The sequence below is a fragment of the Drosophila obscura genome, unplaced genomic scaffold (assembly GCF_018151105.1).
Source record: "Drosophila obscura isolate BZ-5 IFL unplaced genomic scaffold, ASM1815110v1 contig_14, whole genome shotgun sequence".
Classification (NCBI taxonomy): Eukaryota; Metazoa; Arthropoda; class Insecta; order Diptera; family Drosophilidae; genus Drosophila; species Drosophila obscura.
In genome coordinates, this window is record NW_024542724.1 from 461,151 (window position 1) to 475,877 (window position 14,727).

General features: G+C 42.6%; 1 long non-coding RNA gene across 1 annotated transcript; it reads right to left on the reverse strand.

Annotated features, from left to right (window-relative positions):
- Nucleotides 1-3,120: 3,120 nt before the first annotated feature.
- On the reverse strand, nucleotides 3,121-3,902 carry LOC111071796. The gene is made up of 3 exons (XR_002607514.2): nucleotides 3,802-3,902; nucleotides 3,437-3,737; nucleotides 3,121-3,371 (listed from the first exon to the last, which is right to left on the reverse strand). It is a non-coding gene; the product is annotated as an uncharacterized LOC111071796 (long non-coding RNA).
- Nucleotides 3,903-14,727: the final 10,825 nt, after the last annotated feature.

Below are 14,727 nucleotides of genomic sequence, written 5' to 3' on the forward strand. Positions count from 1 at the left end.
GTTGCCACACTTATAAATCAGAAAAACTCCCGTTTCGCACCACATTCGGAACCACATTTCACTCTCCATTACAGAGCCCCAGCAAAAGTATGGCCAAACCATATTACGATAAGATATCTATAGAGAGAGGGAGAGAAAGAGAGTCGACCCTTTTTGGCTCATAATTCAAACGCAATAGGCCAGAATGGCAGCCATTTTGAACCCTTTTCATGCGAGTACGCGGCGTATGAGTAACATTGCGAAAAACATGAATAATTCCACTCCCGATCCAGCGCCAGTCGCAGCTGATGATAAAACACGAAAATGGGCAAACATAAATCTAGCAGACACACACACACACAAGATATGCCATAAACAGAAGGCGGACTTGAATATTTCTACTGTTTATTAAAGTTGCTCAAAGCTCTCACTCTCTCTTACGGTCCATGATACTGTACTCAGCCACTCAGCCTCATTTCCAGACACTTTCACTGCGATTCTAGGCAGGAGACAACATTTACATCAACATCATCATCAGCAGCATCCACACTCATCTCCGGCCGCCCGTTCCGCTCCTCGTGGTCGTTTGGGCAAAGTCAACTTTCGTTTAGCTTGTAAATAGCTCGTTTTCGCAGACTTCGTAACTCGACGCCATGTTAATATATAACAATTAATCTTAACTAAAAGTATCTGACGCCCACCAGGCATACACCATGGAGCCTTGAGGTTTATGCGGACACATTGCTGTAGAATCAGTGATAGATAGGAGTGTATCTAGAGGTAGTTTGTATAGGGACACTAAGCGGAAGAAACTTAAACAGAATCAATTGATACAGTGTAAAACTAATGTAAAGTGTTTTACAATCTCGATTGGAGTTGGTACTTGTGTGCAATTGAACTAAAAATCACCATATGATACTTTCTTAGTGCTCGCTTTCATTCAGCAAACATTCTGTAGTACAAAATATAGCTCTATAGATTTATCCTCAGATTGTATGCGATGGAGAGTCAGTTGGAGGCAGCTTCAGCTGTTAATATAATTTTATTATGATTACTGCATCCGCATAAACCCTTTTCCGACTCCCTTTCTGCATCACAATGAGTGCCACTCGGACTACAACTACAACGACACAGAGGCTACAAGGACGCCATGTTGTTTTCCTTCTCTCTCTTACACACACACACACACACATACACACTAGCTGGCACACAGAACAGTCACACACACATACGGGTAGAGAGGAACACTTTTTGCACATTACAGTGTTAATGTGCCTCACTGCCGCATGTAAAAACCCAAGTAATTTAAGCAAGTCTCGCCCAGACCCTGCCTGCACCGGAAGGAGGCGCCACAAACAGAGCGACAGGGACAGCCAGCTCAGGTTGCCCCATGGCCACCCACTGCCAGCCATGTGGCACCCATCCATGATGGGGGTTTTGGTTTTCTGGGTGGCTGTGTGGCTGTGTGGCTGTGTGTGTCCGTGTGCGTGTTAATGATTTTTTGCACACAGCTTCACAACTTGACGCTTTGGGCTTGTCTGCGCTGTGTCCCTTTCACTCTGATGCTAGCTCTGCTCCTGCCCCGAGAGCCAGTCTGAATGGTTTCATGGCTATGTGTATATACACAAGTATGTACATACAATGTAGGCGGATGCCACGTGTATATGTATATAGGGGTATAAATTTATATGGGCTTTATGGGTTGCCACGTGCATTCAACGCTTGGGGTTTTGTAGGGCTTCGGTCAGTGAGATGATTAACAGATACAAGATGGAAAGTTATGGAGGATGGGAACCCAGAGATAGTTCGGTTGGTTCAGGGATTACAGCACTTACAGCTCTTTAATAAATATATTTATTCCGAACCTGAGAGATATTCTATATTGTCTATCTTCAATAACAAACTTTACCTGCCTTTTACCCTTTCTATGTAAGAACAACTAAATGCAAAATACACTTAAACATGTAAGAGTCTTTCGCTTTCTATCTTAGATCTGCCTCATGCTCTTTGCTCTCATGAGCAGCATAATTCCCCCTCAACGGTACATCCAACTGTTCATCCCAATCTGATCTGGTACATACAACCCAGTTAGCCAACAAACCCTGAAAGACGAATTTCTACCCACTATCAACACATTTGCATCTGGCAAGCCCAAAACATTAAGAAATGAAACCAACCCAGTCACGTTGTCAAGACAACTCCGGCAATGCTCCGTTAACTGCAAAACCCAGGCAAACGTCAGGTGTCAATCAAAAGCTCTGCAGGGGATCCCAAGCATCCGCTGACATCCTTGGCGCCAAGCGACCCAGTCCGGCCCTGACAGGCCTGACAACTTCGTCGCGGACTCGGACTTTGGTCACTACTTTTTTTTTCAGCTTGTGCAAGAAAAACTGTTTATCATTTTTCGACCAGTAGTTGCCTAATAAAGGCGTTACCTGCTTCGGACAGTCAAGATTATTAATTACTCTATTTTCCAGCCCCCCCTCACAAAAAATAAAAATGAAAACGGAAAAGGAAAAACGGCTTGGGCGAGTGCCGCCGCCCATTGACTTTGAGAGCTGACCCCTCTGCTTATTACATTTTAATTGTTTTACAATTTTTGTGTTTTTCTGGGTGGCGCCTATTAGCATTTCGTTGGAGTGGAGTGGAGTGGAGTGGTGCCCCGCACCACGTGGTGCAATTCCCAAACTCCAGAAAACAACAACCACAGGAGAGGCAGCCACCGCAGCAGCGGTTGCGTCTGATTTTAACCATAAATTATTCAGATAAGCATAAGTGTCGGTCTCTATATGCGAGTATGTCTGTCTGCTTATACGTATATCTCATTTTTTGGCTGTAATTGTTTTTCGTTGGTCATGATTATACTCGCCGGTGGCAGGGGCAGTGGCTGGGGACGGGGGGTGGTTGCAACCATTTTTGGAAATATAATAAACCGTTTTGCTGCCTACTGTTCGGCTTGGGAAAGGGCGTGTAATTGGCTGGGACTCGTTTCCAGGTGGGAATTACAAAAGAAAAGTTAATGGAAATTATTTGGAGGTTGGATATTGTAATTTTCCGGTAGATCACCATCTAACATTTGAGTTACTATTATATATATATATACAGCATATACCTCATATATTTCACAATATCTGTCTCTTGTTCAAACCCCGAGTGTCTTGGTTCTCCACAAGTCATCAGAGAAGCTGCTTCCATCACTGCTTCCAAGCATATGCAGCCCGAGACTCTACGCGTATCTTTGGTATTTTCTCCATCAACTGGTATCATTTGTAGACAGAATCTTTGTCGGAAAATGAAACAGTACAAAATTTGCCCAGGGCCCAGAGGCCAGCAGTAATCATAATCCGTTCAAGGACCCCAAGATCGAAGAAGGGCTAGGCATCTAAGGCTAACTGTCGAAAGGAAAGTTGAGGATCATTGGATACGCATGCAATGGGCACTGCAAGGGTAAACTTACCTTTTCAAATTTAAAATAAAAATAACATGCAGGATAAGACCTTCTCCTACGTAATTTATCACTCCACAGTCTGCGTAAGGATATTCTGACCTTCGCCATTTCCATCACAATTTAAACTATTGAACCATCCTTCACGCTTCTCAGAGCGGGACACATGTCGAAGATTTGACGGGACGCAATTCGCACGACGCTCAGCTGCCTGTATGAAGCACTTCCCAAGACGACCTGGATGATTGTGCTGAACCTCGCCAGGGCACATGACCGTCAGGCAATGGTGAATCAAATTGACAAGTCGGAACATCTACATAAGATTTGGGACTATCATTTCTATTGTTGCCTTAAATTATATATTTTTGGAAATTTACCTTTACGCTTCGCAAAATAAAAAAAAAAAACTAAAAATTTGTAAGTTACAAATTTTATGTGTACTTGTACACGTCCAAACAAAATCTGAAAAAAATACACACAAACAAAGACGTTGAAAGCAAAGCCAAAGCAGTAGAGGAAATATGAAAAATCCGGAGAAGATTCGATTGACTGCAACCTAATGGAGAAAGCACAGGGGCCTGTTCTGCTGAACCGTTTTTAATTCCAGAATGACCCATGATAGTTTGTAATGACTTCAGCGCTCCGATTTATATTTTATTTTATATTTTAATGTCGCCCAGTCCTTCTGGACCATCTTTTTGTGGATCTATCTATACTGGTCTACCGACATGTCTGACATATCTGTGATATATTTTACAGCGATAAAGTATACAATATGTACAGCAATTATGATCCTACACACCTTTTCGAATATATATCTAACCCGTTTGAGATATGGCCCACTCGTTCAACATAACCTCTACTTACTTAACCCATTAAAATCCTTTCTTTCAATTGAAACGTTGGTTCTAGATACTTCCGGATGCAAGAGATATAACAATCTCCAAAATCAGACAAAAGTTTTCGCTGCTGATTATGTAAGCAACTCAGCGAAGCCAGAGAAAACCAATTTAAAATTCACAGCACATTTTCCGCTGCTGCTGTAACAATATTGACAAAAAAAAAACCCCCCCTAACCAAAAAACCCACCCAGAGCACACCCAAACACCCAACCCAAGGATCTGCCCCAAAAACGTAAAGGGAGTCGCTGCTGCTGTTTAAAATTCCGTGAGCATCGTTTCACAACTTTCCAAGTTGCCAAAAAATCGAAGCAGAACCAAGGAGTCGAAGGGGAAAAAAGAACTGGAATAAAAATGCACAAGCATAAATTCTCCAGGGCTTCCTTCCTTCGAGTGGGTGTGGCAAGCACACAGACAGAGAAACCAAAACCGAAACAGAAAGAGATGGCGAAATGGAGAGAGCGAGCGTCCAAAGAAAATGTGAGGAAAATAAATGAAAATGCTCAGAGCTCGTTCACAAGAGTGCTTACGGCATCCGCAAGGAGCTGTTGAAGTGGCAAATTTGCGCAAGGCGACGCCAAAGAGGAGGACACCAAGGACACACGGACATCACCTCCTTTCAACCACCCACTGCCACAGTCCACACCACCTCCACTGCTCCTCTGCTTCGGATACTGCTTCTCCGGTGGTGCCATCGTTACTTACAACAACTACATGCCAGTGTCAACACATACTTGGCCATTCAAGTGGGCCAAAAACCCCAAAGGAAGCTCCCGACGCCATATTTGTTTCTACAGCAGCATTCTTTCCCTCTCTTTTCCTCTTTCTTGTCATCTCTTTCACTGCCGAAAACATTTTTATGGCTTTGACATGAAAGCCAAAAAGTACAGAGTGTCATTTGTTTCTCTACCTCTTTTGGTCCGGCCCGTACCCTTGCCTTACCCTTATTCTTCTGTGTTGTGTAATTAACCCCTTTTTGTTTTGTTTTTTATTTGGATTTTTTCTGCGACTGTGAGACAATAAACTTTTGTGACAAAAGGCTTTTAATAGCTCGGCGACAAAGTTTGGCAATTTTTTCGCAATTTGCCGCCACAACAATTTGCGTTTAATTAACCAAAAGTTTTACTCCGCCCCAAAAAGCGTTTAGAAATTGGCATTTGGTTGTCTTCTGTCTCTCTGGCAAATTGCTGTGGAAAGTTTTTGGCTTGCAATAAAATTAATTTTGATGAGCTTCGCCCAAAGTCTAATGTCAGACGGGTGGGGCGAAAATTGTGTGGGAAGTGAGGGGCTGTGTGTTGGGAAACTGTAGCTAATTTTGGTTTGATTTTCTACAAAATATTCTCTAGCACTTTAAGCTGCTTTCATAGAGATCCCAACAATCCTCTAAAATCAAATTAAACCATAAAAATGCACATAAAACTAACAACCCCCTGTGGATGAGATCAGAACTACTCGCAACAACCCCCTTGGAACAGATCAGTTCAGAGATCAACTTTAATCGGAAATGCGGCGTGTAAATGATGCCATCATAATATTGGGATTTCCAAACAGCAGCGACCGACCACATCATCAGTCAAGGGGTTAATAAAGCCCATAAAATTCTCTAAACAGATTTTCCAGCGGAAAAAGCCAGAGAGTTTTGTTTCCCCTAATCACATTCGACTTGGCGGCGGCATAAGGTGCACATTACTCATAATGCGAGCGTGTGAGATTCCGTATATTGTGTATTTTATATACTCATGCACCTTCGGGTAGCGCCAACTGGCGCACAAGACTCGGAACCACCCCCATCCCGACTCATCCCACCACTCAGCCACACACACACACACACACTGACTCCAATCAGCCCAATCGCTTTGGATGCGCCACAGAGCTTAACTTTTGTTGTACCCTAGAAGGCGGGTATTATGATTTTGATTTCGATTTTGTTTTATTTGTTGCGTACAGAAGAAATATTTTTTAGAAATATAAATTTCAGCTTTAAAAAAATATAAATAACATTTCCATCTAAGATTAAGTTGGAATCGTTCCTTTTAAGAGAAAAATTATTTCTAGATATATTTCAATCAAACATAATTTGAGATTTCTTTAGGCTACCAAAAATATGTAGAATCAATCTGCAAAGGGTATCAAAAGTTTCGTCACCTGTGTCCAGCCTCCTCGCTGATTGAAGTTTCTGTCATTTCCGTTGAAGTTGGTCCCGTTTCCGGTAATGTCGCTCCTGTTCTCACTCCTGCTGCTGTCGTGACTTGTTGTCGCCAAATTCAGTCTCAACTCTGTCTGCAAATGATAAGCAAGCCCCATCAACATCTTCCACTCCCACTCCAACTCCCACTTTCCCCATGATTGCTCTACCCTCTCCCGCACACCCGCACGTGTGTTGCCATATTTGCTTTTATTGCCCTTGTTCTTGTTCCGTTTTTGTTTATTATGTGATTTTCCATATGGCCAAAATGTCTCTCTCTCGCTGGGTGTGCGTGCCTTTTCGAGTTAATCGCACACAAATTTTTATGTTAATTTTCATAAATTTTATTGTCGCCCCAAAAAAGGTCTTTTTAATTAGTTTTCCTGCGTGGGATTTACTTTTTTATGTGTATTCTGAAGGGCGGTGTGGGGTGTGTGCCGTGGTGTGGTTTTTTAAGAGTTGTAAGTCATAAAGTTGACATCAACAAAATGATCCATGTACGCGAACGCGTATAACCAAGTCGAGCAGTCAAGTGTCAAATTATTCCAAGTCGCTCAGGGAGTTGTAAACGTTTAGGCAGCGAGTGGGCCAAGGGACCATAAAAGAGAAGAAACAACTAAAGGGGGTATTTCTTGAGGGGATGAGATCTAAGTTATTACATACAGCGGACAATAAAAATGTTGTTCAATCCCAGAGTTAGCAGTTGAAGAAGGCCTTCGAAATTGGGAGAAACTGATCGTACTGTTAGAGTTGCAGGTTAGAGGATAAAAATCAACAATTCTTCACCATCAATGAGTTCTTTCCACATTAAGAGTTGTTTTATTGACTGCAGAAAATCTAAAGATATTCTAATCACACTCTAATATAATGTGTCAGTAAAATCATGCATTAAGGCAAGAGAACTTTTAATAATTCATATTGAAAAGATCACAAAAGAAAGAGTTCTTACAATATCTGTGGAATATCTATGAATGAACATAATATTCCCAGATAAAAACTAAAATAATAAACCAATGCCAGATCTTAAGTTCTTACACTTTTAAGAACAATTGTCGTATTAAACTAAAATCTAGTATACAATACTAAACATAATGAACTTAACGAGTACTGGCTGCAGGGGACCTTCGACTCTAAACTAAAGAATATAGAAGTACATATACGTACGTATAAACATACAGATTATTGAGAACAATTGTTCCATCATGATCGTGCTGTAGTTCTCTCTTCCGGATGACACTGGGCAAAATCAATGCAGAAACTGGGAAAATGTCAGGGCTATGTGAGTGTGTGATCGATCATCATCAGCCTCCTCCAATGTGTGGCCTGTGTGCCCTGTGTGGCGTGTGGTAAACAGAGGGAATGGGGAATCCCAACTGCATATCCAGGAACATCCCTCTGAACTAGATCGATCAATGTGACGAGCTGTGGCAGTCCGTGATTGACAAACCGACAAACAAACGAGCAAACGAGCCAGCGAGGACTCACAATATTTGAATAAGGCCAATTGAAAACAGTTCGGCATTGTCTGAGCTTGTCACAATCCGAAGCACCGCAGCTGTTGCGTTGATCGAATTTTGGTGGTCCTGATGGGCACTCGTATTATCCCTATGATAGATGGTCGAGTCGAGGCAATTTGAGTGAGTGCGTGGCGGTTAATTTATCGAACACTAATGTAATTGCCAAAGAGAGTTGGCCTCAGAGACTCAGCCGGAGTCAGAGTGGGAGTGGAGGAGGAGTACGGCGCATCAGCTTAATCATTTCAACTAATTGCCCTGTGCCAAGACTTTCCCGATGAAATAAAAAAGCGCTTAAAAAAGTCAGAAGTGGGCCCAGGGGACGGGACCCAAGACCCGGACGATGGACAAGCCAATTATGTTGATGGTAAACAAATTGCGCACGTTCCACGTACCATGGCATCAAAATTAGTGGAGAAAAAAAAAAGAAAGGAAAGAACAGAACAGAAATTACAGCGAGAAGGACACGCCAAGCTAAAGTCTGAAACTGAACTGAAAGATCTAATTACGCTAATGACAATGGCCCCCAGAAACTACACAGAGACTCCTGTGTCCTGAGTTCTGAGTCCTGTGCCCCGAGTCCTGGTTGATGCAATTAAACGTTTCAATTGGGCTGCGTGCGACGACGACATAAGGTCAAAGTCATCCTCCAGAGCAGGAGTCAGCTGGCGAATGAATCGAACGGTGAATGTGAATGTGAATTCATTAAGTATATCGAAAACGAAAACTAAATGCAACGAAGCCATTTAGCCTCTGGCTTCTGGCTCCAGTGGCACGCAACCAGAGGCAGTAACCGCATCCCAACTAAACTTAAAACTCAAAACTCAAATGAAGCAATAAGTCCCAGTAGGGCCGAAGAAGAGCCTTCTTCTTCCATCAGAGCGTAAGCGGATTTAGCGCCTGTTGACGCCTCTCAAATTTCCAGAGACCGCACACAACGCTTCATTAGCAACACCTACCAAAAAAAACCAAAAAGAGGACGATATCCTTTTCGCCATTGCATCATCAAAGGGTATGGGAATGGCATGGCATGAGGAGCAGAAGGCGAAGACGAAACCCTAGACGTGCACCACACACCAAAAACATTTCTGGGCGTCGCAAAAGACCTCACATGAGGCCAAGAGATTAGGGCATTGACTCATTTGAATGGACTCGAGACTGGTATGGAGTGTGAAAGATTAATGTCTATGTAGAGTGTGAAAGGGTGAGCCAAGGCATGCAAGAAATGATCCTGTTAAGGACGGCTTAAAGTAAATTAACTTGAAAATATTGCAGTTTATTCTAGGAAAATTTGTATAGCAGGAAAATGTTAAATGATTGAAAGAAAGTATTCTTAACTACAATCGGAAACCGACCAACTATCAGTAAGTGAAGATTTGGCGATTCAGTCTGATGTACTTTAATATATATTTTTCCTGTTATTGTAACAATTGCATTAAGGAATTATCACCAAATAATAACAAATTCAAGAAATCTCACGCTTCTTTCTAATAAAAATATCCCTTTCCAAATCAATCCCGTGCCCCTATCTGTCACAATCGAAGAATGGAACTCATCTTGGGCACAGCCCAAAGCCATGAATCCAGAAAACCACACACAAGCAACCTAATTATGATTGATGCGGCAGAGCATAAACCAAGCAAAAGTTATTCCCTTGTTTTTTTTTTTTGGCCATCTCTATAGAGTGCTCATTAAAACCGCATCAAAAGGCGAACAATGCATCCCCATGGATGGAAGGATGGCAAGGATTCTGGCTCGGCTCAAATGCAAATCAAATATGAAATTTTTTAATATTTTGTTGGCACAACACAACAAATTTCAATATAATGAAAAGGGACGCACACACAGAGCGTGGAAAATGATCTATTGCCGAGACGAGAACAAGCACTAGGGGCCTGCCTGATCTTTTCTTGGGCAGATGCTGCAGCATCTTCTACGCGTCTTCCCCTTTTTCCTGGGTCCTAGGTCCTGGCTGTCCCTGCTTCAATTTGAATTCAATTTAGAGCAAACGGTTCAGCTTGACTTGACTTGTGCCTTGTGACAGGAGGACTGGACTGGGGGACGGAGCGACAGCCGAAGAGAAGAATGGAGAGGATAGGTGACATTTGGTTTGTTTGCTTTTTCTTTTGGAAAATTTATGACAAAGGGACATGTGCAACATTTGCAGGCTGCTCTGAAAGTATTCTTCCTCCGGCTCGTAGTTTTTTACGATCCCCGGGGCGACCATTTTGTAGAGGTAGAACCTTACGCCCAGTCCCTGTTTCATTAATCAAATGCTGCACGTGTTCCAGGCGCTAAGAAGTCAATCAATATAAATGTATATCCCTCCCTTCCTGCAGGGCACTCCGAATGCGACTCCTCCTGCAGTCCACCTGCAATTATACGCCCTCAATTATGTTGTGCAATGAATGAAAGTGAGATTGCGGCAAGTGCAAAAGATCTGTGGGATCAGTGGGATCTGGAGGTGCAACAGTCCTGCCATTGTCCTTGCTCATCCAGAATGCTTCCTACTTTCACACTTCTACTCTGGGATCGGGCCTAGTCCTCGGCTCAGGGCACTCTGCTGCACCTGTGGGTCCGGCGCAGTTGGTGGGCGCTGGAAAAGGATAATTGCAGGCTTCGGGCGTGGCACACCCCTCACTGAGGTGGGTGTTGCGCCTTTAGCGGCTTAACTCTGCGCTGCCCCTGGAAATACTCGTATGTAGCTGGAAGTCTGCCCGCCGCGGCGGCTGAGTTCAAATAGAGGAGATGTTTTCCTTCTCAGTAGAGGAACTGTTGTAATTGACACCTTAGATTGAGGATCAACCGCACTGGGGCAGTTCTATTGTCAAAGGCGGTGTGTTTGATAATGCCCCAGGAGGTGGCAGATATTCGCAGAAATCGCCACTACAAATGGGCCGCTCAAGGAATTGTATAGCATTGGGTTAACATTTAGTATAATCGCGAAATTATAAATTAAAATCTTAAATAAAAATAATAATAGTCCAATTTGAACAGAAAATATCCCTCATATTCACCATAAAAACGAGGCTACCAACTGATACCCCATGATTAGGTTAGCAATACCATTCCAAAATGGCTGATAATGCTGAAAATTCATTTACATTTTGCGGTTTTTTCCTGCTCCCTGGATTGAGTAATAATTACCAGCAAGTTGCTGCCTCCAACTGACATAAGCAATTATGGACCCTGGGCTAATCTTGGGCATCCAATCCCAATCTGCGACTTTTGCAGCTGCTGGGCAGCGACTCCATCTCTGGCTCCACAGATTTTCAATTGCACATTGCCCTCTGTAATTGGGCCATGAAATGAACAGGGCTTAAACCAGTTACACTCCGCTTCCCTTTCTGACCAGGATGTCTGGACGTACGAGTATGTAAATTTAGTGTTAAGTTGCATAGAATGGGCGTGGCACAAGATTAAGGCCCCAACTCGGACTCCAATTGCAGTGGGGTAAATGGTAGACGGTAAATGTAAGACAACAAAAAATGAGAACAAGCCGCAAAAGGCGTTGCCCGACAATGACACAAAATTTTGAAATGGAAAAACAAATAAATAAAATAAAGAGCTTGGCATTCGAGTGTGGCTTGAGAGGGGCCCTGATGTTATTTAACAAAATTACGCATCGTTTAAGTTGTGATTTATGTGGCATGAGAGGCAGACTTTGTGGCAGGGGCAGGCATAGGCGAGCAAAGCATAACCCGAACCCAGCACAACAGAACCCTTCGCCCTGCCACACACGCACACGCACACGCACACACAATTTCTGAGGCAGTGCCACATCAGAGATTGAGGCTCGGATTCGGATTGTTAATGAGTCAAATTACACACACAGAAACAGGACAGGGAGGCTGCTGAGTGGCCGCCGAAAGGTGTGACAATTGTTACCGTACACACAGATACTCCGACAACACACACACACACACACACACATCCACAGATATTCACCAAGGCAGAGTCAGAGGCAGAGCAGGACAAAAGAGGGCATGACTCCGGCAAGTTGGCAAAGATTTATGGGGAATACGAAAAGGAATTCCCAGTAAATTTTCAACAATTCCTTGCGGTCTGACTGCCGCTCTCTTCGTCTCTCTGTCTGTGGTTTTTTGCATAAACAAATTACAACAAACGGAAAAGAAAACTCTCATATCTGACTTTTAGCGGAATTGCTACCGGGCTAAGGGGAAAAGAAAGGAAACGAAACGAAACGAAATAGTTGGAAACAAAAAGTCGGCCCCGGTAGCCAATTCCCTGGCAGGCAGTGCGGACATTTATCAAAGCGTCGGCTCTGGTTTGAAGATGCACTGAGACCGGGTCCCCAGGGCAAAGCCCGAGTAAACCCAAACCCAAAGCCGAACCCACACGGCAATGAGATTCATTAATAAATTCCAGAACAAAACTTCCTCCGACCCGTAAACACCCAGAAATACCGGTTGCCTCCTCCTCAACAAATTTCAGGGGGCGTTTAACTGAAAATAATGAAAAATATTTGGTAAATATTTGCGGTCAGCTAAATGACAACAAAGGATCTTTGACGCAGAGATCCCTGCCACAGGACATGAGGGATATGCGTGAAAGATGAAAGATGATTGGCAAATGTCCTCACCAGACAAAGAAGCACCAGAAATGGAAGAGGCAAACTGGAAAATCTGTATATGATTTGAAAAATGGTAATTCAATAAGATTATGAATTATGCATACACGATAGGATTTTCTGTGTATTAGATTTGACAATAAGCACAGCTAATAATATCTGATATTGGTATTACGTTTAGCAATTCGTCTCACAAAGAAGATGTGAGAAGGGGAAAACATTTAATACGAGTATTCGATTATTGTCTCATCCAGTACAAGGCAATACGATTACACAAACTTTATTCTAATTACCTCTTGTACTATACATACATATATGTAAATATAAAATTTCTACATTTCATGATATATCAAAGAAATATGCCTCTACAGAACACATGTTGCTTCGAGTTTCCTCTATAAATAAAAACCTCTTCATTGCTACGGTGGCTTCCGCTTTTACAAGTAATGCTTATCAGGCAGATTTGAAATTGAAGCAAGTGCCAAGCGGAAATTCTCCGATTGCCCCCAAAGCAAAGTGAACACGTGCCTTCCTCTTCAGCTCGAGTGCTTGAAAGAGAACCCCCGCTCCCTTTATAAACCCTTTGGAACCGAGGCCCGGCTAAGTATTATATGAACTTGAGAAGCGGAAATGCTGCAGACAGAATCAAGTCAGTTGAAGCGATTCAAACATATTGTGAAAGTCGGGAAGAAAATCCTGCACAAACATTAGATACTATCTATCGGAAAGTGCCCATCGGATCCATCATCAATAAGTGACCGCCCTGAAACCTATTAGGTCTGGCGCAGAACTAGAGCACGAAAATGTATCATTTGTTGAGACACGAGGGCCACCGCAGTGGACCAAAGCTAAATTGTGAAGTCCTTGCGGCCAAATTCAAAGTGAAAGTGTTCGATTACCCAAAAGAGATCGTTAAGATCGAAGAAAACAAGAAAGGCAAAAGTACGGAAAAAATATTGATTGCCGACAAAGGCAAAGAAGCACTTCAGACCCACTGCTATCCTCTCCACTCCATTCATCATAACAAGGAGAAAGTCGGCACAGATCAGATCGAGGCCCAAACGAGGACAGTTAGCTGGACTAATTAACAAGCAGAATTATTTATTTTTACAAGTGCCAAGTGGCCACTTCTGCAGCGGGAGGGACGGCTCAGCGGCTGGGTTTTGTTTTTCCAATTTGTGTTTTCCTTGGCTTTTGACATTTTGGTGACATACGGGACTGCCACCGAGGCAAGCACACACACACAACACACAGAACACACACTGGCCTGCCCCATATGGGTCGCTGGGAAGGAAATGCGGACACACACGATGTTTTCCCCGGGTGAAAGTGTCAAAGTGACATGCCCACTTTGTCTCCTTACTCTCAGAAAGAAAGTCTCATGTTACAGAAATCACACAACCGACCAAATGGTTCTCCGACACAGGATAAGCGGGATTAGTATGCTTGTTAGTAGCAGGATCCCCAGGATCCCAGCCAGTCGCCGTAATTGGCGACCCCTCTGCCACCTAATGAATCTGACGAACTGTCACTTGGAGCCGTTTTCTTATTCTCAGCGAATTTCTTTCCGAAAATTAATTGGCACTGACAGAGGTCCCGGTCCGACTTGGCCTGGGAAATGGTGATTGAAAATTGTACAATATGTTGACATGGCTAAACGCCTCAGGGGCTGTGGGCTCAGGGTGATTTCTAGGGAATTCAAATATGCATAATTCTAATATATTATAGTATGTGCGCTACACAATGCACAACGATGATTTGTTGCTGGGTCTAGATAAGTATCTGGAAATTAAAATAAGAACAAATAATAGTAGGGAGAGAGAGAGACAGACGAATATAATATATCCTAGATTAGCATCAATAGATAGTCGATCGATCCATGGAACATACATAGTATTCTTGTACTTCGATGACCCTAAAGCGCTATGCTAGATTTTATTTTTTATGCTGCACAAAAGTATTATTATTATATTTATATACTTTTAATATTATACTTTGTTAATATTATATTTTATTTTATATTATTTATATTATTATTTATTTATATTTATTTATTATTTGTTATGTAACGTACACAAAAATCATTTCTGGCTCTAACTGAATTAATTAATAAA